Consider the following 8,787-nt stretch of genomic DNA (forward strand, 5'->3'; position numbering starts at 1 on the left):
ACCTAAAGCTACGTGGTGTGTACTGCCCGTGTCCTCTGCAGTGTGCACCTAAAGCTACATGGTGTGTGTACTGCCTGTGTCCTCTGCAGTGTGCACCTAAAGCTACGTGGTGTGTGTACTGTCTGTGCTATTTTCCTCAATGATTTTCATCCATATTGCAGGGACCAGACATTACATTAAAGCCGCAAGCAGTTTTAAATTACTTTTTTCTTATAGCAATCTCATTTTGTGCTGGGACAGTTCTAAACACATGCCACTTCACAGGCATACTATAGACACCCAGAAGGTACGATATTTAAAGGAATTTTTCATTTTTTTTTTCACTTTAAGCATCATTAAAATCACTGCTTCAGAAAAAACTACCGTTTTTAAAACTTTTTTTTCCATTGATACATATTCCCTGGGACAAGACCCGGGTTCTCAAATCCGTTTTCCGACAATAACTTGCATATTAGGCTTTAAAATGAGAACTATTGAATTCGAACGTTAGAGTCCCATAGACGTCAATGGGGTTCTAAATGTTCGAGCGAACGGTCGGTCCGTTTGAAGGTTCTGGTGCAAACCGAACGTAGGGGTGTTCGGCTCATCCCTACTCAGGGGGTTTAGTACACGCCCCACACTATATAATGCTGCCTGGAAGTCGGCCTTGTGTAGTGTGTTGGTGGTTTACAGAGAGAGGCAGAGAGAGTTGTTTGTTACAGCGTGATAAATGTGCTTACTCCATTATGAATGGTAGTTTTATCTGAACGAGCGCTCCCGTCTCATAACTTGCTTCTGGGCATGCGTGGGTTTAAAACTTAGTTTTTGCCCACACACGATGATTTTTAACAACACGAAAAATGACATTTTAAAAAACGACGTGAAAAAATGCAGCATGTTCGAATTTTTTTTTTGTCGTTTTTCAGAAGCCGAAAAACGATGTGAAGTCCTCACACGATCATTTTAAATGACGTTTTTAAAAACTTTGTTTTTTTTCATGCCGAAAAATGATCGTGTGTACGCGGCATTAGAGCAAGTCCATAGTGTTTTTAAATAGCAGCTTTAGAAGGCAGCCCAGTTAAAGAATAAGAAGATGTCTTCTGGCAAAGCTGGGAATGAAACAGAGGCACCACTCTAAGTGCAATAAATCAAATGGTTTTTAATTTCACATGTACATGAGGTTTTCACAAAGGTACGATCATAACAGGCATGTAGGCATGTAATGCCGGATGTCCGTGAAGTGTGTTGAATCTGTAGGCTTGATGGCTGCGTTATCTGTGAGAAGGCTGCGCCGGTGGATACTGACACTTTTCTGGAAAGCACGATGGAAGCCACGGGGCATGCACTCCTTCTTGAGGCCTGAAGAAGGAGTGATCTGCGATTTTTATCGTGACTGCGACATTATGGCGGACACATTAGACACTTTTGATGCTATTTTGGGACATTTCATTTATACAGCGATCAGTGCTATAAAAATGCACTAATTACATTGGCCCAGATTCTCAAAGGAGATACGACGGCGTATCTCCAGATACGCCGTCGTATCTCTGAGTCTGAGCCGTTGTATCTATGCGACTGATTCATAGAATCAGTTACGCATAGATTTCCCTAAGATCCGACCGGCGTAAATCTCTTACGCCGTCGTATCTTAACTGCATATTTACGCTGGCCGCTAGGTGGCGCTTCCATTGTTTGCAGCGTCGAATATGCAAATGAGCAAGATACGCGAATTCACGAACGTACGCCCGGCCGACGCAGTACAGATACGCCGTTTACATTAGGCTTTTCCCAGCGTAAAGTTACACCTGCTATATGGAGGCGTACATGCGGCGTACCAATGTTAAGTATGGACGTCGTTCCCACGTCGAATTTTGAAAATTTTACGTCGTTTGCGTAAGTCGTTCGCGAATAGGGCTGGGCGTCATTTACGTTCACGTCGAAAGCATTGGCTTCTTGCGGGTTAATTTGGAGCATGCGCACTGGGATACTTTCACGGACGGCGCATGCACCGTTCATAAAAAGCATTTACGTGGGGTCACGGTAAATTAACATAACACACGCACACATCTACCACATTTGAATTAGGCGGGCTTACGCCGGCCTATTTACGCTACGCCGCCGCAACTTTCGTTTGAGAATACGGCACTTGCCTGTAAAAGTTGCGGAGGTGTAATGTAAATAGGATACATTACGCCCGCACAAAGATACGCGATTCTACGTGAATCCGGGCCTGTGTAAATGACACTGGCAGGGGAGGGGTTAACCACTAGGGGGCGAGGAAGGGGTTAAGTGTGTCCTAGGGAGCGATTCTAACTGTGGGGGGGCTGGGCTAGTAGATCACTGTCCTGTCACTAGGCAGAACAGGGAAATGCAGCTCCGTGACACACGATCGCGGGACACCGGCGGGCATCCAGTCCACGGGTTCCCGCAGGCACGGTCACAGAGCTTGCGGCAGGGGCGCGTGCACGGCAGACAATTTAAAGCAATGTACAGGTACGTTGCTTTGCGCAGCCGTGCCATTCTCCCGACGTAAATGTACAGGAGGCAGTCGGCAAGCAGTTAAATATATATTTCTCAATAACCACAAGGTTATATAAATGCAGTGCAGCTTTACCATGGTGTGTGTTAGATGCATTTAGCACATACTACATATGTTACCTCTCATCAATATGAAAAAACAAAAAACAAAGCTGTGTGCATATGTGTCATAGAGAGGGAAACTCTTATGTATTGCTGTCTTTAATAGTACTTTATGTAATGACAAGAGGGTGCCAGCTTTGCTCAGCCTGCCTATGCATGATCCCATTACACTGAGGCTGCATTCACATCTAAGCTGTTCCCAGAGTTATAGACCAGCTATAGTCAGCTACTGCAGGGAATCCGCAGCAAACACAGAATTGATGCTGTATCTCATCCACATCCTTGTGCTGCAGTGCAGCATGTTACAGAAATCAATGATTATCTTATTGCATCATTGTGCACAGTTGGCACCTTTAGATTGATTGAGCACATGATAAAATGGCCATATAGCATGTTTTCATGCAGAATATCATGCCACCATCAGGCAAAAATATTATTTTATTGGTGATCAAATACCACCAAAAGAAAGCTCTATTTGTGTGAAAAAGGACAAAAATGTCATTTGGTTACAGTGTTGTATGACTGAGTAATTGTCATTCAAAATGTAAGAGCACCAAAAGCTGAAAATTGGTCTGGTTATTAAGTGGGTTTAAGTGCCCAGTGGTCAAGTGGTTAAACAATGCATTATTTAACTAAACACATTCGACTGTAGTCTACTAAAACGTACTGGAGATTTAATCGACTAAATACGACTAAAACTAAAACAATTGCAGAAGACTAAAATGGGACTAAAATGACATTTTAGTCCTAAGACTAAAGGCCGTACACACGATCCAATTTTATGGCCATAATTGTCTGATGGATGTGTTGTGTCGGATAATCTGACCGTGTGTATGCTCCATCAGACAATTATTGGCTGAATTAACGACAACAAATGTTGGCTGTTCATGCTCACTGTAGTTTGTCGCCATTCCACGAGTGTGCGCAATTTTTAAAGCTTGACATGTTGGCTATCTATTTACTTGGCTTTTGCAAAGCAAATACATACCTAACGTCATGCTTTAAAAATAATATATATAATTGTAATAAAATGATACAAAACTTAACTGTTTTTTTTTTTTTTTTTAATTCATGAAAGTGTGTTTCTTCAAAAAAAAAATGCATTTTTAATGCCACTGCACAAATACAGTGTGACATAAAATATTGCAACCATTGCTATTTTATTCTCCAGTCTCTGCTAAAAAATATATATATCTATAATGTTTGGGGGTTCTAAGTAATTTTCTAGCAAAAAATACTGTGCCAGATTCACATACATTTCCGCTACACAGCGGCGGCGTAACGTAATCCATTTACGTTATACCGCCGCAAGTTTGCAGCGTAAGTGCCTGATTCACAAAGCACTTACCTGTAAACTTGCGGTGGTATAACGTAAATGCGCTCGGCGCTAGCCCGCCCAATTCAAATGGGGCGGGCATCATTTAAATTAGGCGCGTTCCCGCGCCGAGCGTACTGCGCATGCTCCGTCGGGTAAATTACCCGACGTTCATTGCGCTAAATGACGTCGCAAGGACGTCATTGGTTTCGGCGTTAACATAAATGGCGTCCAGTGCCATTCACGGACGACTTACGCAAACGATGTGATGTTTTACATTTCGACGTGGGAACGACGGCCATACTTAACATGGCTTAGAACACCTAGGGCTCAGCCCTAATTTTACGACGCGTATCTCGACGGAAACAGCGTAAAGTTAGAGCGACGGGTAACGCGGACGTTCGGAGATCGCCGTAACTAGTCATTTGCATATTCTACGCCGACCGCAATGGCCTCGCCACCTAGCGGCCGGCCTAGAATTGCATCCTAAGATCCGACAGTGTAAGTCAATTACACCTGTCGGATCTTAGGGCTAGCTATACGTAACTGATTCTATGAATCAGCCGCATAGTTAGGACGGGCGGATCACAGAGATACGACGGCGTATCAGGAGATACGCCGTCGTATCTCTTTTGTGAATCTGGCCCACTGATTTTAGCTTGTAAGTAAGTGCCAGAAAAAGGCTTGGGCATGAAGGAGTTAAAAATCCCTGGTCTTTGGTGGGCGTGGCCAAGACCGGCATGTGAGAAGACGTGTTTCTCACAGCTCCTCCGCAGCACCTGGCATTGATCCTCTCCCAGCAGCGATCCGACGGATTTAAACGGCTGCTCAGCTGGCTACTCACCCGGTCACCCTCCCGGTCCACCCGCCGGCTCTCTGCACCCGCGGAATGGCAAAAAAAAGGACGATTGGCCGGCGCTCGAGATCCAAGATGGCGCCGCCGCGGCCCAGGCTCTCCGCACTCCACGAGGCGCTGACAGGCCCAAGGGGGAGACTAGCAAAAAAACAGCAAAGGCACAGGGTAAGGATTACCCGAGAGACATGACTTTCTTTACACAAAAGCTGGGGGGTCCCTCGGAGCAGGAAGGAAGGGGGGAAGCTGATCGGGCCCAGGACTCGGGACAGGCCTTACAGGGGCAGGCAGATGGAGGGGCCTGGAGGTGTGTAGAACGGGGGAATGCAGTGGAACAACCACCCTCCATACCCGCAGATGCGGAGGCTGAGACGGGGGATACAGAGCAACCGACCCTGGCTGAAATATTGAGAGCGGTGCATGTATGCACTGCTTCTGTAAATACACTCAAGGAACAGTTTGGGGGCCTCAGAGAGGATGTGTCTCTGTTGCGGCAGGACATGCAAAAGATACGGGAGCGAACGACGGCTGTGGAGAGCAGGGTGAGTGAAGTGGAAGACAGGCTGCCCCCAGTTGCTCGAGAGGCCCATGTAGCTATACAGATGGCCAGAGACATTAACAGGGCTGACGACATTGAGAACCGTTTACGCCGCAACAATGTGCGCATAGTGGGGCTACCGGAGAAGACGGAAGGCCGGGACCCCACCACCTTTGTCGAGGGCTGGCTGATAGAAATATTTGGAAAAGAGGCCTTCTCTCCGTTTTTCACAGTTGAAAGAGCACACCGCACACCGGGTCGCCCACCACAGCCTGGGGCCCCCCCTAGGCCTATCCTGGCCAGAATGCTTCACTACAGGGACAGGGAAGCGGTGCTGAGACATGCTAGAGAGAAGGCCAACGTCCAGGTTAATGGGGTCCGGGTGTCATTCTACCCGGACTTCTCTGCTGAGGTGCAACGCCGCCGAGCAAAATTTTTGGATGTGAAGAGGCGCCTGCGAGCACTACAACTGCCATATGCCATGCTCTACCCCGCCAAGCTGAGAGTTACCGCTAATCGACAAGCCCAATTCTTTGAATCAGCCCAGGAAGCGGCAATGTGGCTAGATCGCAACGAGCAGGCCCTGAGACATCGTGAGAGAGAGGAGGAAGGAGAATGACCCTACGGAAGCTGGAGCAGGTTATTATGTTTTAAGTTCTAGTTCTGCTTTTTGGTGCAATACGTGCACTCTTTGAAATGGAGGGTTTGATTCTGGTCCCCTCTTCCCCCTTCCCCGGACTGTGGAAGATGGTCTGCTGCTATTAATCATTGATCTTTGCACAAAGGACCCCTTTCAATTCCAATTTCAATTTCAATTTCAACTTTGTTTCACTTCCTTTACCTGAGTGACTACAGTTTTTCTTTTTTACTATGTTCTGCTGGGAGACATTATATTAGGATGTGAACTCTGAGTCATCTTGTAAAGTTGCAAGGAAAATGCGGTTACTCCACAATCTACGTGGAGCAAAAGTGCCTTATTACAGTTTGCTCCCTGTTGGAGCCAAGGGGCCAGCTCTGTTGGCGGCCTGGACTTGTTTTTTTTCTTTTCTCACACTGCAGTGTTGTTTTTGGAGCACAGGCCATGAATACGGGCACGTTCTGTTGACGGCCCAGGCCTATTATTATCATTTTTTGCACCTTTACCACCTACATCGAGAACTTTGCGAACGAAAGGCCACATCGAGATACCAGGTCCGTTCTGTCCTGACCGCACCCGGGACCCTAGGTACCAACCGGAGGCTGATGTTTTTATTTATATTGCATTTACCCTTTCATTTATGCATGCTATATCCCAATGGCTGAGCTGCCAGTGGTATCGTGGAATGTGAGGGGCCTAGGCTCCCCACTGAAGCGTATGATGGTATCCACCTGTCTGAAAAAATATCATCCAATGATTTTATGTATGCAAGAAACGCACCTAACCACTGAAACACAATGTTGTCTTAAATATGCATGGGTGGGTAGGGCCTATCATTCCACTCACACATCGTACTCTAGAGGTGTGAGCGTAATGATACACGCTGCTATTGATTTTCAGGAAATGGATGTGTGTATTGATACGGAGGGACGGTTTATTTTTCTACATTGCCGGGTGGGAAAACTGAACTGTATATTGGCATGTGTTTATATACCCCCGCCGTTTACGGTGGCGGTGCTCCGGCTACTGCTATCCTACTTGGAGGGTAGGCCGGACCTCCCGCTGCTGATAGTGGGGGATTTTAATTGCTGGCTGAGCCCCTCGATGGACCGACACCCCGCATTTGGGGTTTCGCCCCCTCTGAGGGACTCTCCATTGCTAAGATTGCTCACCGAGGTAGGATGGATAGATGTATGGAGGTCTAGGAACCCAGTGGAGAGGCAGTTTTCCTGCTTTTCCAAGACCCACGGGACATTATCTAGGATAGACCTGGTAGTGTGCAACCCCGCCATGCTCCCATCCATTTCGGATGTGACGTACAAACCCCGTAGCGTCTCAGATCATTCACATTTGGTAACTAGCTTAATTGCTTCCCCACCCTCTACACTTCCCAGATCCCCATGGAAATTTAATGCCTTTTGGTTGGAACTCTTCCTGTCGCACGAGGAGGTGGAGCGGAGCATGCGGGAGTTTTTGAATAGTGGGAGCTTTGTTGAATTCCCGGCTGAACAGTGGGATGCCTTTAAAGCCTATGTGAGGGGGTTACTTATCCGGGAAATTACCAGGGTGAAGAGGGATTCTTCGGGGCTCATTGAGGACCTTGAAAAACAGGTAACGGCCCTGGAGGAAGCCTTCGTGCAAACCCCAACGGAAGCTGCTAAGGAGGCATGGCAGTCGGCTCAATCAGCATATGAGCGGCTGCTGTCCTCTAAGGCAGAAAAAAAACGATTTTTCTCTAGGCTGGCTTTCTTTGAGGAGGGTGAAAGTACAGGGCGTATGCTTGCCAGGATCGCTAATTCCCAGCAGAGGTCTCCCAGTATTGGGGCAATCAGAAATAGAGAGGGCAAAATAGTGAATTCCCCGGACGTGGTCCTGGCAGAACTGGCTAGATTTTATGAGACATTGTACCTCCCGACGGAGCTATTCACCCGGACAGAACTGTTGACCTACATGCAGGACATTGACTTCCCCCGACTGAGTCAGGCGCAGCGGAGGACCTTGGACGCCCCCTTCACGTTAGAAGAGCTGCAAATAGCGCTAGCCGCGTTTCCAAACTGTAAGGCGCCGGGGGCAGACGGACTGCCCATTGAGGTGTATAAACAATACGCGGGTATACTCCTACCGAAACTCCTGGCGGTGTTTAATGCGGCCAGGGAACGACAGACCTTGCCTACTTCCATGACTACTGCTAATATTGTACTGATCTTAAAACCTGGTAAGGATCCGTTGGATCCGGGCTCCTACAGGCCGATATCGCTGCTACAGAGTGACATTAAGCTGCTGGCTAAAATGCTAGCGATCAGACTGAACGGGGTCATTACTAGCCTGGTCCATCCGGACCAGGCAGGATTTATGCCTGACAAGTCGACGGCTGTCAACTTGCGTAGGCTATACCTTAATATGCAATCCTCAGCAGACAATGTGGGACAAAGGGCCCTGCTCTCACTGGACGCTATGAAGGCTTTTGATAGCGTTGAGTGGGAGTACTTATGGGAGGTTCTAGAGAGGTTTGGTTTCGGGGAATCCTTTGTTTCCTGGGTCCGGCTATTATACTATGACACAAAAGCAGCCATTCGGTCCTCAGGGGCGGTTTCACACACCTTCACTTTGGGGAGAGGCACGCGACAGGGATGCCCACTGTCGCCTCTACTATTCGCCTTGGCGATAGAACCTCTTGCAATTAAAATCAGAGCCAGCTCGGAGGTAGTAGGATTCCGATACGGAGACAGACAGGAGAAAATAATGCTATATGCAGATGATACCATGATCTTGTTAGGGGATGTGGAGAGCTCACTGACGGGGGCCATGACTGTAATACAGGAGTT

Source organism: Rana temporaria, chromosome 13 (genome assembly GCF_905171775.1).
Source record: "Rana temporaria chromosome 13, aRanTem1.1, whole genome shotgun sequence".
Taxonomy (NCBI): domain Eukaryota; kingdom Metazoa; phylum Chordata; class Amphibia; order Anura; family Ranidae; genus Rana; species Rana temporaria.